At 47.3% G+C, this 17,853-nt stretch overlaps 1 long non-coding RNA gene across 2 annotated transcripts in view; it reads right to left on the bottom strand.

Annotated features, from left to right (window-relative positions):
* The window catches only part of LOC140427124 (uncharacterized), a 146,225-nt gene that overhangs the window by 36,181 nt on the left and 92,191 nt on the right, over positions 1–17,853 (bottom strand). For both annotated transcript variants that reach the window (XR_011948396.1, XR_011948395.1), the window contains exon 2: positions 13,432–13,590. This is a non-coding gene — a long non-coding RNA (uncharacterized lncRNA). The remainder of the gene's footprint in view (positions 1–13,431; positions 13,591–17,853) is intronic.

Raw genomic sequence — 17,853 nt, 5'->3', positions numbered from 1 at the left:
TTCTGGAAGGCTGGTACATCTTCAAATAATCAGAAAACACTGCCAAAGGATTGAACCAGAATTAAACAGAGGTTGAGTGGCTACAGGCACAGCACAAGGCTGTTTATCTGGGGCGCGATCTACCGGCTGTGTTGGACCTGAGAGGCAGCTGGTAGAGGGATGGGAGATCCCTCTTCCGGGATCTACCCGGCTCGTCACGCCTTGCGAGAAGTCGCGATCTGAATCCTGCTCATTGTGGGAGGGATTGCTCTCTGGCAAATCTGCATATTAGAGTGAGACAGCTAGTGTCACTCTAATATGTACTCACCAGATCTGCTGAGGCCCTGGGATTAACCTCTACACCTCGGAGACCTCGGGCGAGCAGTGTTCAATGCTGGTCCCCACAAATGGGAACCAGATGGAACAGCACATGTGGGGGTCTCCCAGAGGATTGGAGGCCTCCACGTGCTTTCCCTCTGGGCAGGTTGGCACCCTGGCACTGCTGATGTCACCTGGGCACCTTGACAGTGCCAGCCTGGCACCCTGGCAGTGCTACCTGTATGCCAGCCTGGAACTGCCAAGGTGTCCAGGTGGCACTGCCATCTGTCAGGGGCACTGCCAGGATGCTAAGCTGGAATTTTTCCCTGCACGTGTGAGGTGAGGCGCGACGGGGGCCTAAGGACTCCCTTGTAGGTATGTTTGGGCTTTGGGAGGGTTCAGGGATCAGGAGATTGGGATGTCACTTAAAAATGGCATCCCGATCTCTTGCTGCACCGACTTCCGGCGAGCAGAGCTCCTCAATGCAGGAAACGGGACTAAGTGCAGTCTTGGAGGGGCGTTCCCGGCTGAATTGAAACAGAGTCCTGATTGATAGCGTGGTGGTGTTTCTTGGTACTCCGAGCGCCGGAAAGCTAAACGCACTCGTCACGGGACTCTGATCCAATTTGTTTAAGATCCCACTCCTGAATTCAGAAAACTCTGAGAATGAAGCCTGTCTATGGAATCAAATATTTGTTCTTTAGAACACTTGTCTCTTAACCAACTTCACGGCTATGTCCCTCAAACACCGGAAAGTTTCTGCCTCTCTGCAGAATGCCCATTTCTCAAGCTCATCTGTATTTTCCAACGACGATTAGTTGATCATTTGATTGGATCTCCAAAGAATGGCTCCTGTAAACATTCATCCGCTTGAGTTCCTCTTTCTGATCTTCTGTACTCAAAGCTCCATTAGTCTTCAGCTTCGGAACTTCATCTTCCAAATCCCCAATATTTCTCTCCAGTGAGGCAACCTTGGCGTCCTCTGTTTGAATTATGGTAGCTCTCTGCTCTTTAGCGGGAAGCTGTTTACAATCGGAATGTTGATTGTTCAATGCACAGAAGGGGGCCATTTGCTCCATCATGAATGTGCGGCCACTTTGAAAGATCTGTCTGGTTAGTCTCACTCCCCTGTCTCTTCTCCATAGCCTCACTTCATTTGAAATTTAATTTCCATTTCCAAGTGTTCCACCTATCCATTGCCCTCAGTCCAAGCCGCCTCAGGTCTCACTTTCATTGTTGAAATATAAAAGCATAGTTTAAGCTGCAATTTAATAAAAGCTGATTGATGTGGAGGTGGAGGAGGGCTTCTCAAGGGGTGATGAAAGCTTGTAAGAGGTTGATGTGCAAAAACTCAGTCAATGCAGGATCAGCAAGTTCCCATTAATTCACCAGGCTCCTTGTGAGCTGCATTTATGTGAAGAGAATCTTGTATTTCTTTAGCCCCACTCCCCTGCCCTTTCCCTATAGTCTTGCAAATGCTTCCCTCACGCCTAAGAAATAGGTTTTGCAAACCTATGGGTTCCCTCAAACCTAAGAAATAGGTTCCAAGGATCACCTTAAAGGAAGAAGGAGATGCTGCGACGTTCACGGAGAGGTTCCCAGGGCCCTGAGAGAACGCCACTGCCAATAGTGGAGTAAAGGGAGGATTGAACAATACCAGAGGGGGCTGTTTGGGGGAGAGGAGAGTTGGGGCTGGAAGAGGTAACAGGGGCGGGGCGGGATGAGGCCATGAATGATATTAAACGCAAGCACGAGAGTTCTGAAATGTGAAGCATTGGCGAAACAGGAGGCAACGTCGGTGAGTCAGCACATGAGTGGAGCTGGTGTGGTTTAGGATGCCAGCAGCACACGTTTGGGTGAGGTTTGGAAGTAGGTCAGATGAGCATTGATATAGTTGAGGCTGGAGGGGAGAAAGGCAGATGAAGTCGATGATATTGTACAACTGGATGCAACTGACCTTTGTGACGTTGATGACATGACATCTGAAAATGGAATAGGATCGAATAGGATGTGACCTGTTGGTTTAACCTGAGACAGAGAACAGGTTGCAAACATATAGAACAAAGAAAAGAACAAAGAAAATTACAGCACAGGAACAGGCCCTTTGGCCCTCCAAGCCTGCGCCGATCCAGATTCTCTATCTAAAACTGTCGCCTATTTTCTAAGGATCTGTATCCCTCTGCTCCCTGCCCATTCATGTATCTGTCTAGATACATCTTAAATGATCTTAAATGACACTATCGTGCCCGCCTCTACCACCTCCGCCGGCAATGCGTTCCAGGCACCCACCACTCTCTGCGTAAAGAACTTTCCACGCATATCTCCCTTAAACTTTTCCCCTCTCACATTGAACTAGTGACCCCTAGTAATTGAGTCCCCCACTTTTGGAAAAAGCTTCTTGCTATCCACCCCGTCTATATCTCTCATGATTTTGTAGACCTCAATGACGTTCCCCCTCAACCGCTGTCTTTCTATTGAAAATAATCCTAATCTACTCAACCTCTCTTCATAGCTAGCGCCCTCCATACCAGGCAACATCCTGGTGAACCTCCTCTGCACCTTCTCCAAAGCATCCACATCCTTTTGATAATGTGGCGACCAGAACTGTCCGCAGTATTCCAAATGTGACCGAACAAAAGTCTTATACAACTGTAACATGACCTGCAAACTCTTGTACTCAATACCCCTTCCGATGAAGAAAAGCATTCCGTACGCCTTCTTGACCACTCTATCAACCTGCGCAGCCACCTTCAGGGTACAATGGACCTGAACACCCAGATCTCTCTGTACATCAATTTTCCCCAGGGCTTTTTCATTTACCGTATAGTTTGCTCTTGAATTGCATCTTCCAAAATGTATCACCTCGCATTTGCCCGGATTGAACTCCATCTGCCATTTCTCCGCCCAACTCTCCAATCTATCTATATTCTGCTGTATTCTCTGACAGTCCCCTTCACTATCTGCTACTCCACCAATCTTAGTGTCATCTGCAAACATGCTAATCAGACCACCTATACCGTCCTCCAGATCATTTATGTATATCACAAACTACAGTGGTCCCAGCACGGATCCCTGTGGAACACCACTGGTCACAGTTCTCCATTTTGAGAAACTCCCTTCCACTACTACTCTCTGTCTCCTGTTGCCCAGCCAGTTCTTTATCCATCTAGCTAGTATACCTTGGACCCCATGAGACTTCACTTTCTCCATCAGCCTACCATGGGGAACCTTATCAAATGCCTGACTGAAGTCCATGTATATGACATCTACAGCCCTTCCCTCATCAATCAACTTTGTCACTTCCTCAAAAAATTCTATTAAGTTGGTAAGACATGACCTTCCCTGCACAAAACCATGTTGCCTATCACTGATAAGCCCATTTTCTTCCAAATGGGAATAGATCCTATCCCTCAGAATCTTCTCCAGCAGCTTCAGGCTCACCGGTCTATAATTACCTGGATTATCTCTGTTACCCTTCTTAAACAAGGGGACAACATTAGCAATTCTCCAGTCCTCCGGTACCTCACCCGTGTTCAAGGATGCTGCAAAGATATCTGTTAAGGCCCCAGCTATTTCCTCTCTCACTTCCCTCAGTAACCTGGGATAGATCCCATCCGGACCTGGGAACTTGTCCACTTTAATGCCTTTTAGAATACCCAACACATCCTCCCTCCTTATGCCGACTTGACCTAGAGTAATCAAACATCTATCCCTAACCTCAACATCCGTCATGTCCCCCTCCTCGGTGAATACCGATGCAAAGTACTCATTAAGAATCTCAGCCATTTTCTCTGACTCCACGCATAACCTTCCTCCTTTGTCCTTGAGTGGGCCAACCCTTTCTCTAGTTACCCTCTTTCTCCTTATATATGAATAAAAGGCTTTGGGATTTTCCTTAATCCTGTTTGTTAAAGATATTTCATGACCCCTTTTAGCCCTCTTGATTCCTCGTTTCAGATTGGCCCTACATTCCCAATATTCTTCCAAAGCTTCGTCTGTCTTCAATCGCCTAGACCATAGATCCAGCAGAGGGCAGTAGAGTGGAGCTGCTGATTGGCTGTTGCGGGGTAAATTTGCATACGTCCTTGTGCTCACCCTAACTTGAAGGTGTACCTGAGCAAGAGACCCTAGCTGTTCAGGTGAAGACAAGCATCCAGCAGAGGGCAGTAGAGTGGAGCTGCTGATTGGCTGTTGCAGGGGAAATTTGCATACGTCCGTGTGCTCACCCTAACTTGAAGGTGTAGGAAGTGGGAAGTGCACCCATCACCAGCTCCTCAGAAACCGCGTTAGGTAACTGGAGCTGGAGTTGGGTGATCTTCGGATCATTCGGGAGGCTGAGGTGGTCATAGATAGAAGCTTCAGGGATGTAGTTACTCTGAAGAATAAAGATAGATGGGTGACGGTGAGAGGGGCTGGGAGGAAGCAGTCAGTACAGGGATCCCCTGTGGTCGTTCCCCTTAGCAACAAGTATACAACTTTGGATACGGTTTTGGGGGGGGGGGGACTTACCAGGGATAAGCCATTGGGTACAGGTCTCTGGCACAGAGTCTGTCCCTGTTGCTCAGAAGGGAAGGGGGGAGAGGAGCACAGCATTAGTCATTGGAGACTCCATAGTGAGGGGAATAGATAGGAGATTTTGTGGGAACGAGAGAGACTCGTGGTTGGAGTGTTGCCTCCCAGGTGCCAGGGTGCGTGATGTCTCGGATCGTGTTTTCAGGATCCTTAAGGGGGAGGGGGAGGGGGAGCAGCCCCAAATCGTGGTCCACATAGGTACCAACGACATAGGTAGGAAAAGGGATAGGGATGTAAGGCAGGAATTCAGGGAGCTAGTGTGGAAACTTAGATCTAGGACAGAGTTATTATCTCTGGGTTGTTACCCGTGCCACGTGATAGCGAGACGAGGAATAGGGAGAGAGAGGAGTTGAACACGTGGCTACAGGGATGGTGCAGGAGGAAGGGTTTCAGATTTCTGGATAATTGGGGCTCATTCTGCGGTTGGTGGGACCTCTACAAACGGGATGGTCTACACCTAGACCAGAGGGGTACCAATATCCTGGGGGGGAAATTTGCTAATGCTCTTCGGGAGGTTTTAAACTAGTTCAGCAGGGGCTTGGGAGCCTGAATTGTTGCTCCAGTATACAGGAGGTTGAGAGTAGTGAGGTCATGAGTAAGGTTTCAAAGTTGCAGGAGTGTACTGGCAGGCAGGAAGGTGGTTTAAAGTGTGTCTTCTTTAATGCCAGGAGCATCCGGAATAAGGTGGGTGAACTTGCGGCATGGGTTGGTACCTGGGACATCGATGTTGTGGCCATTTCGGAGACATGGATAGAGCAGGGACAGGAATGGTTGTTTCAGGTGCCGGGGTTTAGATATTTCAGTAAGCTCAGGGAAGGTGGTAAAAGAGGGGGAGGAGTTGCATTGTTAGTCAAGGACAGTATTACGGTGGCAGAAAGGACGTTTGATGAGGACACGTCTACTGACGTAGTATGGGCTGAGGTCAGAAACAGGAAAGGAGAGGTCACCCTGTTAGGGGTTTTCTATAGGCCTCCGAAAAGTTCCAGAGATGTAGAGGAAAGGAATGCAAAGATGATTCTGGATAGGAGTGAAAGCAACAGGGTAGTTGTTATGGGGGACTTTAACTTTCCAAATATTGACTGGAAAAGCTATAGTTCGAGTACTTTAAATGGGTCCGTTTTTGTCCAATGTGTGCAGGAGGGTTTCCTGACACAGTATGTAGATAGGCCAATGAGAGGCGAGGCCATATTGGATTTGGTACTGGGTAATGAACCAGGACAGGTGTTAGATTTGGAGGTAGGTGAGCACTTTGGTGATAGTGACCACAATTCGATTACGTTTACTTTAGTGATGGAAAGGGATAGGTGTATACCGCAGGGCAAGAGTTATATCTGGGGGAAAGGCAATTATGATGCGATGAGGCAAGACTTAAAATGCATCGGATGGAGAGGAAAACTGCAGGGGATGGGCACAATGGAAATGTGGAGCTTGTTCAAGGAATAGCTACTGCGTGTCCTTGATAAGTATATACCTGTCTGGCAGGGAGGAAGTGGTCAAGTGAGGGAACCGTGGTTTACTAAAGCAGTGGAAACACTTGTCAAGAGGAAGAAGGAGGCTTATGTAAAGATGAGACATGAAGGTTCAGTTAGGGCCCTCGAGTGTTACAAGTTAGCTAGGAAGGACCTAAAGAGAGAGCTAAGAAGAGCCAGGAGGGGACATAAGAAGTCTTTGGCAGGTAGGATCAAGGATAACAATAAAGCTTTCTACAGCTATGTCAGGAATAAAAGAATGACTCGGGTAAGAGTAGGGCCAGTCAAGGACAGTAGTGGGAAGTTGTGCTTGGAGTCCGAGGAGATAGGAGAGGGGCTAAATGAATATTTTTCGTCAGTATTCACACAGGAAAAAGACAATGTTGTCGAGGAGAATACTGAGATTCAGGCTACTAGACTAGAAGGGCTTGAGGTTCATAAGGAGGAGGTGTTAGCAATTCTGGAAAATGTGAAAACAGATAAGTCCCCTAGGCTGGATGGGATTTATCCTAGGATTCTCTGGGAAGCTAGGGAGGAGATACCTGAGCCTTTGGCTTTGATCTTTAAGTCATCTTTGTCTACAGGAATAGTGCCAGAAGACTGGAGGATAGCAAATGTTGTCCCCTTGTTCAAGAAGGGAGTAGAGACAACCCCGGTAACTATAGACCAGTGAGCCTTATTTCTGTTGTGGGCAAAATCTTGGAATGGTTTATAAGAGATAGGATGTATAATCATCTGGAAAGGAATAATTTGATTAGAGATAGTCAACACGGTTTTGTGAAGGGTAGGTTGTGCCTCACAAACCTTATTGAGTTCTTTGAGAAGGTGACCAAACAGGTGGATGAGGGTAAAGCAGTTGATGTGGTTTATATGGATTTCAGTAAAGCATTTGATAAGGTGCCCCACGGTAGGCTACTGCAGAAAATACGGAGGCATGGGATTCAGGGTGATTTAGCAGTTTGGATCAGAAATTGGCTAGCTGGAAGAAGACAAAGGGTGGTGGTTGATGGGAAGTGTTCAGACTGGAGTCCAGTTACTAGTGGTGTACCACAAGGATCTGTTTTGGGGCCACTGCTGTTTGGGGTAGAAGGATGGGTGAGTAGATTTGCAGATGACACTAAAGTCGGTGGAGTTGTGGTCTGTGCGGAAGGATGTTACAAGTTACAGAGGGAAATAGATAAGCTGCAGTGCTGGGCTGAGAGGTGGCAAATGGAGTTTAATGCAAAAAAGTGTGAGGTGATTCATTTTGGAAGGAATAACAGGAAGACAGAGTACTGGGCTAATGGTAAGATTCTTGGCAGTGTGGATGAGCAGAGAGATCTCTGTGTCCATGTACATAGATCCCTGAAAGTTGCCACCCAGGTTAAGAGGGTTGTTAAGAAGGCGTACGGTGTGTTAGCTTTTATTGGTAGAGGGATTGAGTTTTGGAGCCATGAGGTCATGTTGCAACTGTACAAAACTATGGTGCGGCTGCATTTGGAGTATTGCGTGCAATTCTGGTCGCCCCATTATAGGAAGGATGTGGAAGCATTGGAAAGGGTGCAGAGGAGATTTACCAGAATGTTGCCTGGTATGGAGGGAAGATCTTATGAGGAAAGGCTGAGGGACTTGAGGTTGTTTTTGTTAGAGAGAAGAAGGTTAAGAGGTGACTTATTGAGGCATACAAGATGATCAGAGGATTGGATAGGGTGGACAGTGAGAGCCTTTTTCCTCGGATGGTAATGTCTAGCACGAGGGGACATAGCTTTAAATTGAGGGGAGATAGATATAGGACAGATGTCAGAGGTAGGTTCTTTACTACTATAGTAGTAGAATGCCCTGTCTGCAACAGTAGTGGACTCGCCAACACTAAGGGCATTCAAATGGTCATTGGATAGACATATGGGCGACAAGGGAATAGTGTAGATGGGCTTTAGAGTGATTTCACAGGTTGGCGCAACATCGAGCACTTCAATGCTTCCTTCTTCCTCTTAGCTAGTCTCACAATTTCACCTGTCATCAATGGTTCCCTAATCTTGCCATTTCTATCCCTCATTTTCACAGGGACATGTCTGTCCTGCATTCTAATCAACCTCTCTTTAAAAGCCTCCCACATATCAAATGTGGATTTACCTTCAAACAGCTGCTCCCAATCCATATTCCCCAGCTCCTGCCGAATTTTGGCACAGTTGGCCTTCCCCCAATTTAGCACTCTTCCTTTAGGACCACTCTCGTCTTTGTCCATGAGTATTCTAAAACTTACGGAATTGTGATCACGATTCCCAAAGTAATCCCCGACTGAAACTTCAAACACCTGGCCGGGCTCATTCCCCAACACCAGGTCCAGTATGGCCCCTTCCCGAGTTGCACTATTTACATACTGCTCTAGAAAGCCCTCCTGGATGCTCCTTACAAATTCTGCTCCATCTGGACCTCTGACACTAAGTGTATCCCAGTCAATGTTGGGAAAATTAAAATCTCCTATCACCACCACCCTGTTGCTCCTACATCTTTCCATAATCTGTTTACATATTTGTACCTCTATCTCACGCTCGCTGTTGGGAGGTCTGTAGTACAGCCCCAACATTGTTACCGCACTCTTCCTATTTCTGAGCTCTGCCCATATGGCCTCACTGCTCGAGTCCTCCATAGTGCCCTCCTTCAGCACAGCTGTGATATCCTCCCTGACCAGTAATGCAACTCCTCCACCCCTTTTACCTCCATCTCTATCCCGCCTGAAGCATCGATATCCTGGGATATTTAGTTGCCAATCATGCCCTTCCCTCAACCAAGTCTCAGTAATAGCAATAACATCATACACCCAGGTACTAATCCAAGCCCTAAGTTCATCTGCCTTACCTACTATACTTATTGCATTAAAACAAATGCACCTCAGACCACCAGTCCCTTTGCGTTCATCATCTGCTCCCTGCCTACTCTTCCCCTTAGTCAAGCTGATTTCATGATCTAGTTCCTTGCAGGCTTTAGTTACTACCTCCTTACTGCCCACTAACCTCCTCATTTGGTTCCCATCCCCCTGCCACATTAGTTTAAACCCTCCCCAACAGCGTTAGCAAAAGCACCCCCAAGGACATTGGTTCCAGTCCGGCCCAGGTGTAGACCGTCCAATTTGTAGTAGTCCCACCTCCCCCAGAACTGGCCCCAATGTCTCAAAAATCTGAACCCCTCTCTCCTGCACCATCTCTCAAGCCACGCATTCATCCTGCCTATTCTTTCATGTCTACTCTAACTACCACGTGGCACTGGTAGCAATCCTGAGATTACTACCCCTGAGGTCTGACTTTTTAACTTGGCTCCTAACTCCCTAAATTCTGCTTGTAGGAACTCATCCCGTTTCTTACCTCTATCATTAGTGCCTATATGCACCACGACAACTGACTGTTCACCCTCCCCCTTCAGAATGTTCTGCAGCCGATCTGAGACATCCCTGACCCGTGCACCTGGGAGGCAACATACCATTCGGGAGTCTCGTTTTCGACCACAGAACTGCGTATCTACTCCCCTTACAATTGAATCCCGTAAGACTATAGCCCTTCCACTCTTTTTCCCCCCCTTCTGTACAGCAGAGCCAGCCACGGTGCCATGAACCTGGCTACTGCTGCCTTCCCCTGGTGAGCCTTCCCTCCCAACAGTATCCAAAACGGTATACCTGTTTTGGAGGGAGATGACCGCAGGGGACACCTGCATTGCCTTCCTGCTTTTTCTCTGCCTTTTGGTCACCCATTCCCTTTCTCCCTCAGCTTAACTTCGTCCAACTATAATATCAAATAATAGATAACTGAAAAAGTAGAAAAAATAAAAATTGTTACTAATCACACGATTAAAAAAAAGAGAAATAGAAAAACCTTACCTTACCAACACACTCAGGGAAAAGAAAAACTACTTACCAGTCACCAGCCAATCACTTAGCTGCTGGCTGTGACATCACGGTTCAACTTCTTTCTACTTCTACCTGCCCTCTAGTCTCCCTCTTGATCTTTACACGGCTGGGATCCTTGCAGTGATTGTTTTTTTTTGGTTAGAGGAGGAGGTAGGGAGGGAAACACTGAAGAAGTGTTTGGGGTTTAACAGTCACTTGACAACAGCTCCTCCACAAACCACCTTCTGGATACAGTGACCGCAATGCACTGATGCAAATTTTCCCCGCAACAGCCAATCAGCAGCTCCGCTGCCTTCTGCTGGATGCTTGCCTTCACTTGAACATGGAGGGTGTCTTGCTCAGGTACATCCTGTGGATACAGTGACCGCAGTGCACTGATGCAAATTTTCCCCGCATCAGCCAATCAATGGCTCCGCTCTGCTGGCCTCTGCTGGATATAGGGTGGGATTCCCCAGCCCCCCCAGCCACGTGTTCCTCGCTGGCAGCGGGATTCTCTTTTCCCGCCACCTGCCAACGGGATTTCCCATTGTAGCCACCCCACAACACCGGGAAACCCACAGGCGTGGGTGGGCTGCTGCCGCAATGGAGAATCTCATGGCGGAGAATCCCGTCCATAATACCTTGGGCTTATTTACTGTGCACGTCGCAAGGCAGCAATCTCTCATAAGGGATTGGGTAAACATGTTGTGGGTTCATTTATTAAGACCAAGCACATGAGGACAGTTATGCGTGGGTATGAAGCTTGAAGACAGCAGAGCTGTGCGTGTGCTGTGCTCAAAGCAAAAGTGAAACTAGATCACATGACACATTTGCCTTCTGGTGATGCCATCCTGATATCCCTTAAAGTCATATTACAACGGACAATGGCGTTGTTCTTCCCAGCACATTAAAGGAGATAATTACAGGCAATCACAGAGTTGGATATCAGATAAGCAGGCTGGCGACATGGAGGCTGTGCAGGGGGCTAGAAAGGTGATGGCAAGGTGGATCTGGATGTCATGAGCATTAGCGGTCTTTTCAAGTACCTGCAATAAAAAGCGGAAGGAGGAGAGGGGTTAAAGATGGACCAATGGGGGACGTCAGGATGAATGGTGTCAAGGAGAGACTGAAGCCATTTCAGAAAGTGAGCTGCCTGTAACTGGACAGGTGAGATTGGAGCCAGGACAGGACTGGACAATCCCGCGATGGAGGAGAACAGTGTAGTCGACCAATTCAAGGTAAGAGAAAGAAGGAATTGGGAACCATGGTCACACCTACTAAGAACTTTGCTTGGCAGTTTTGTTAAAGATATATTTTGAAGAGTAGAAAGCTAGTTGGTGAGATTCAAACGGAATTACAAGAATCAAAAACTTCGGACGGAATTTTACACTGGCAAATTTTACAGTAGCAGATTGTACTCTGGCGGATATTACACTGGTGGATTTTACACTGGTGGATTTTACACTGGCGGATTTTACACTGTTGGATTTACACTGGTGTATTTTACACTGGCGGATTTTACACTGGTGGATTTTACACTGGTGGATTTCACACTGGCGGATTTTACACTGGCGGATTTTACACTGGCAGAGTTTATACTGATGTATTTTACACTGGCGGATTTTATACTGGTGTATTTTACACTGGCGGATTTGAGACAGGTGGATTTTAGACTCGCGGATTTTAGACTGCAGATTTTAGACTGGTGGATTTTGCATTGCCGGATTTTATACTGACGGACTTTATACTGCCAAATTTAACACTGGTGGGTTTTATAGGGGCAGATTTTACACTGGCAGGATTTTGCATTGGCGGATTTTAGACTGACGGATCGCCCAACACATCCAAAATGGCGATTCCCCGGCACCCCTGCTATTCTCAGGCCCGGGTGGGCCGAGCGGCCAGCCCAAAATGGCGGGTTCCCCCGGCGCCATCCACACCTGCTGGTCGCTGCCAGCGGGAACAGCGCGGGAACACTGGGGGCGGCCTGCGGGGTGGGGAGGGGGGATCCTGCACCGGGGGGGGGCCTCAAATGGGGTGCCGTCCGCGATCGGTGCCCACCAATCATCGGGCTGTGCTCTCTGAAGGAGGACCTCCTTTCTTCCACAGCCCCGCAAGATCCGTCTGACATCTTCTTGCGGGGCGGACTCGGAGAGGACGGCAACCACGCATGCGCGGGTGACGCCTGTTATGCGGTGCCGGCCGCGTCATGTATGCGGCGCTGCCTTTATGTGGCGACAAGGCCTGGCGCGTGTAAATGATGCGGCCCCGCGCCTAGCCCATTATCGGGTCCTGAATCGGTCGGGATAGGGGCCGTTTCGCGTCGTCGTGAACCTCAACGGCGTTCACGACGGCGCGAACACTCTGCCTCCATTTCAGAGAATCGCGCCCATTATTCTGTCGGATTTTACATTGGTGGATATTACACTGGCAGGATTTTGCACTGGTGGATGTTATGCTGGCAGATATTGCACTGCTGGGATTTTACACTGCTGTATTTACACTGGTGGTAATTTACAATGGTGGGATTTTACACTGGTGGATTTTCCACTGGTGGGATTTTCCACTGGCGGATTTTCCACTATCGAATTTTCCACTGGCTGATTTTCCACTGGTATATTTTACACTGGTGGATTTTACACTGGTGGATTTCATACTAGCGGATTTTCCACTGGCATTTTTACACTGGCGGATGTTCCACTGGCAGATTTTCCACTGGCAGATTTTCCACTGGCGGATTTTATACTGGTGGATTTAACACAATCAGATGCTATTCCTGTGGATTTTACATTGGTGGATTTTACACTGGCAGGATTTTGCACTGGTGGGAATTTACACTGCTGTATTTACACTGGTGGTAATTTACACTGGTGGTATTTTACACTGGTGGGATTTTACACTGGTGGATTTTACACTAGTGGATTTTCCACTGGTGGGATTTTCCACGGGTGGATTTTCCACTGGTGGATTTTCCACTGGTGGATTTTACATTGGCGGGTGTTCCACTGGCAGATTTTCCACTGGCAGATTTTCCACTGGCGGATTTTATACTGGTGGATTTAACACAATCAGATACTATTCCTGTGGATTTTATATTGGTGGATTTTGCACTGGCGGGATTTTACACTGGCAGGGTTTTACGGTCCCACTGAAGTCAACTGATTTCTAAATGGCTTGGCGCATTTTACTGCCCTCGTCCCTGCTGTGATGGAAACTATAAAATTTCACACTTACCCTCGGGAATAAACAAGATGTTTGCCATCGGTAGGTTTTAACTCGTAGTCTCAGGATTACTAGTCCAGTAACAACCAGCACCCTCATGGTAGACTCCCCATGGTTCAAGTATATCCAAGCTGTAAGGTATTTCCTCATCTCCTGTGGGTTCTCTTATAGCTGAAGATGTGGGGATCATAATAATCATAATCTTTATTATTGTCACAAGTAGGCTTCCATTAACACTGCAATGAAGTTACTGTGAAAAACCCCTAGTCGCCACATTCCGGCGCCTGTTCGGGTACACGGAGGGAGAATTCAGAATGTCCAATTCACCCAACAGCACGTCTTTCTGGACTTGTGGGAGGAAACCGGAGCACCCGGAGGAAACCCACGCAGACATGGGGAGAACGTGCGGACTCTACACAGACAGTGACCCAAGCCGGGAATCGAACCTGAGACCCTGGCATTGTGAAGCAACAGTGCTAACTTCTGTGCTACAGTGCTGCCCTAAAGCACGGACGTCCACAGAGCTGAAATGAAAAAAAAATGAAAATCGCTTATTGTCACAAGTAGGCTTCAAATGAAGTTACTGTGAAATGCCCCTAGTCGCCACATTCCGGCGCCTGCTCGGGGAGGCTGGTACGGGAATTGAACCGTGCTGCTGGCCTGCCTTGGACTGCTTTCAAAGCCAGCGATTTAGCCCTGTGCTAAACAGCCTCGCTGGCACCTCACTGCACTAATCTGAGCTGACACATCGAGTGCTAGCTGTTTTTTATTCAACCACAGGATGCTTCACACTTTAGCACAATCATGTCTATACACATTGGTCATTGGGTAGTCATCCCGAACCCAAGGCGGAATACGGTTAGATGTAGCCCTCTCCTGTCCCCTTGCGTTCAGCATGGATGTTTCTTCATTCACCTATTGCTTAATAAAACACGGCGTGAAGGGGCTGTAAATCAAATAGATTATCTCTCAGAACAGACTTGCCCAACTGGATCCAAACAAGATGCAGGACTGTGGGAATCATCCAGTGGATGTAGTGTGTGTATCTATCATTAATGTGCGATAATAATTACACTTTGCAAATTCTTATTATGAAATATTTAAAAATAAGTGTTTGCTTGTTTGCTGCTAATGAGTAAATTATGGTGACTGGAGTTTAATGGGTCTCTGCACTGTTCGCTGTAACTGTTCCTTGCCAGCACATTCCTCCAAAAAGTGTTTATTTTCTCTCCAAGGACTGGGAGAACTCGTAACTGGAGACAATAATCGCCGTCCACACTAACAACCCCGGGTTCGAGCCAAGTCTGTAAAGATGGTACACTCCGCTGTGCCAATCAGTTGTGCCTCCTTTGCTATGGCAGTGAATCAGTCGTATGAATAATTTCTAAGACGGTGAGATCCCGCCGGTTGTGCCAGAGATTTACGTCAGCAATCTGCAACTTTCGCCTTTAACATCTTAAAGGCACTTGCACAGTTCACCATGCCAGTGGTCGACATGCATGTTAATGTTCGCTGACCGTCATGTTTTTCATCATAATCAGGAACACGTGGGTATAACCATGCCAGTAAATGGAAATAAAAACGGAAAATGCTGGATAAGCTCAGCAGGTCTGGCAGCATCTGTGGAGCGAGAAAATTGAGTTCACGTTTCAAGACAAGCAACCCTTCTACGGCACATTGAATGTGTTTCACCGTGTGAGTGGATTTTCTTTCCTTTATTCTTTGACGGGATGTGGCCGGTGCTGGCTGGGCCAGCATCTGTTGGCTATCCTGAACTGTGCGGCTTGTTGGGCCATTTCAAGGGGTAGTTAAGAGTCAAACACATTGCTGCGGGTCTGGGGTCACACGCCGGTCAGACTGGGTAAGGACTCCTTCCCTAAAGGATGTGACTGAACCAGATGGCTATTGAGCCTAGTTTGTAATTCCAGATTTTTAAAAAATAACATTGAATTTAAATTCAGCCAGCTGCCAGAGTGGGACTTGAACCTGTGACCTGAGAGCATTTGCCAGGGCTGCTGGATGACGGGTTCAGTGGCATTATTCCTGCACCACGCCACAATCATCTCTGTGTTGTTACATTGTGAGCGCATCACTACATCAATGACCTGTGTGCACCTTTTACTGTGTGAGTAACTGTGTGTGTTTTATCATGTCAACAATCACACCTGTGCCAATGTCAACATGTCTGTTTCATCACAGTGTTCCACTATTAATTGCTTCTGTTGCACCATGTCAGTCACACACGTCGGGGAGTATTTTCCAGAACTCCTCACCACCCTCACTGATGTATTTGAATGCACGGTGCTGGGGCGGGGAGGCCTTTATTAATAGGGGCATAGAGTCCACGAGCAAGGAGGTTATGCTGAACTTACACAAGACAATAGTTAGACCTCAGCTGGATATTATGTGCAACAGGAAGGAAGTAAACAGATTGAGGAGAATGCAGAAGAGGTTTACAACAATGGTTCCAGGGATGAGAAACTTCAGTTCTGAGGATAGATTCTACAGGTTGGGACTCTGCTCCTTCAGAGGAGGATGCTAAGAGGAGATTTGACAGATGTTCAAAATCACGAGGGAGCTGAACGGAGTAGACAGGGAGAAACTGGTTCCTCCTGGTAAAGGGATCAAGTATGAGAGGGCACAGATTTAAAGAGATTTTCAAACGAAGCAAGCGTGATGTGAGAAAAAGCTTTTTCACACACCGAGCAGTTCTGGTCTGGAATGCACTGCCTGGAAGTATAAAACATAGAACATAGAATTTACAGTGCAGGAGGCCATTCGGCCCATCGAGTCTGCACCGGCTCTTGGAAAGAGCACCCTACCCAAGGTCCACACCTCCACCCTATCCCCATAACTCAGTAACCCCACCCAACACTAAGGGCAATTTTAGACACTAAGGGCAATTTAGCATGGCCAATCCACCTAACCTGCACATTGTTGGACTGTGGGAGGAAACCGGAGCACCCAGAGGAAACCCACGCACACACGGGGAGAATGTGCAGACTCCGCCAGACCCAAGCCAGAATCGAACATGGGACCCTGGAGCTGTGAAGCAGTTGTGCTATGCACAATGCTACCGTGCTGCCCTTATAGTACAGCACAGTACAGGCCCTTCAGCCCACGATGTTATGCCGACCATTTATCCTAATCGAAGATCAACCTAACCTACACCCTTTCAATTTACTGCTGTCCATGTGCCTGTCTAAGAGTTGCTTAAATGTCCTGAATGACTCTGACTCCACCACCTCTGCTGGCAGTGCATTCCACACACCCACCACTCTCTGTGTAAAGAACCGACCTCTGACATCTCCCCTATACCTTCCTCCAATCACCTTAAAATTATGTCCCCTCATGACAGCCATTTCCGCCCTGGGGAAAGGTCTCTGGCTATCGACTCTATCCATGCCTCTCATTACCTTGTACACCTCTGTATGGTGGAGGCAGGTTCAATCAAGGAATTCAAGAGGTCATTAGATGAATACTTCATTAGAAACTATGTCAAAGGGGTAGAGGGAAAGGCACGGGAATGGAACTCAGTCACGATGCTCGTCTGGAAAGCCGGTGCAGACACAATGTGCTAAATGGCCCAATGATGCAGCCCACGCCCCCCTCAGAACTCACCTTGTTTAACCAGAATGGTGCCTGGTAACTTCACCATTAATTTCCACATGAGGAAGTATTGTTTCCATGGAGAAACGCCAACAGCAACAAGAAATAAACTGAGCTTAATGCAATTATACCTTTGTGTCTGTTTGAATTTTTAACGTTTGGTTCTTATTACTGGAATCGGCAGAATGGAGGTTTAAAAAGTGATTTGCAAGGATAAGATTTATGCAGAAATGATTGAAGTAATCTATGCACGGTCAAGCATGCAAAAGAATGACTATAAATAGATTGCGCCACAGAAGCCTTGCTGCTCAGGTCCTGTTCCAGTTGATTTATTTGGATTGAGAATTGGGTCTCAAGCATTTAGACTACAAGGTGCCTCCGTGGTTTACGGAAAATGGTAATCGGATTTGGATGAACAAACATTCCCGGTAATTGATCGCCTATTGATCACGACAGATGCAGTTCCCTGTCACTTCTTCCCTCAGTGTGACTCCAAGAGGTGGGCTGCTTGCCAGCTCATCCATCTGCACAGACACTGTGGACGGAATGATCCTGCGATCCTAACCCAGGTTCAAGTTTAGTTTCCCGACTTTTCAGTTCTACTCCCTTGAGAATTAAACCAAGGTATTTGGCTTGCTTGTTACAGCCTGTGTTGCTACTTTCAGTGATTTGTGTATCGGTGCTGACAGATCCTTTGTTCCTCTATTCAGTTTAGATTCTTACCACAATGGAAGACCCCACTGTGATGAATGTAGGGATTTTGGACATATTGGATTGCAGGTATTTGGTGCAGTAAGGGTTAAAAGCCTGGGTTAGTATGTGCGA

This window comes from Scyliorhinus torazame, chromosome 7 (assembly GCF_047496885.1).
Source record: "Scyliorhinus torazame isolate Kashiwa2021f chromosome 7, sScyTor2.1, whole genome shotgun sequence".
NCBI lineage: Eukaryota > Metazoa > Chordata > Chondrichthyes > Carcharhiniformes > Scyliorhinidae > Scyliorhinus > Scyliorhinus torazame.
The sequence above is the reverse complement of the archived record's forward strand: the minus strand, read 5'-3'. Positions and strand labels throughout refer to the sequence as shown.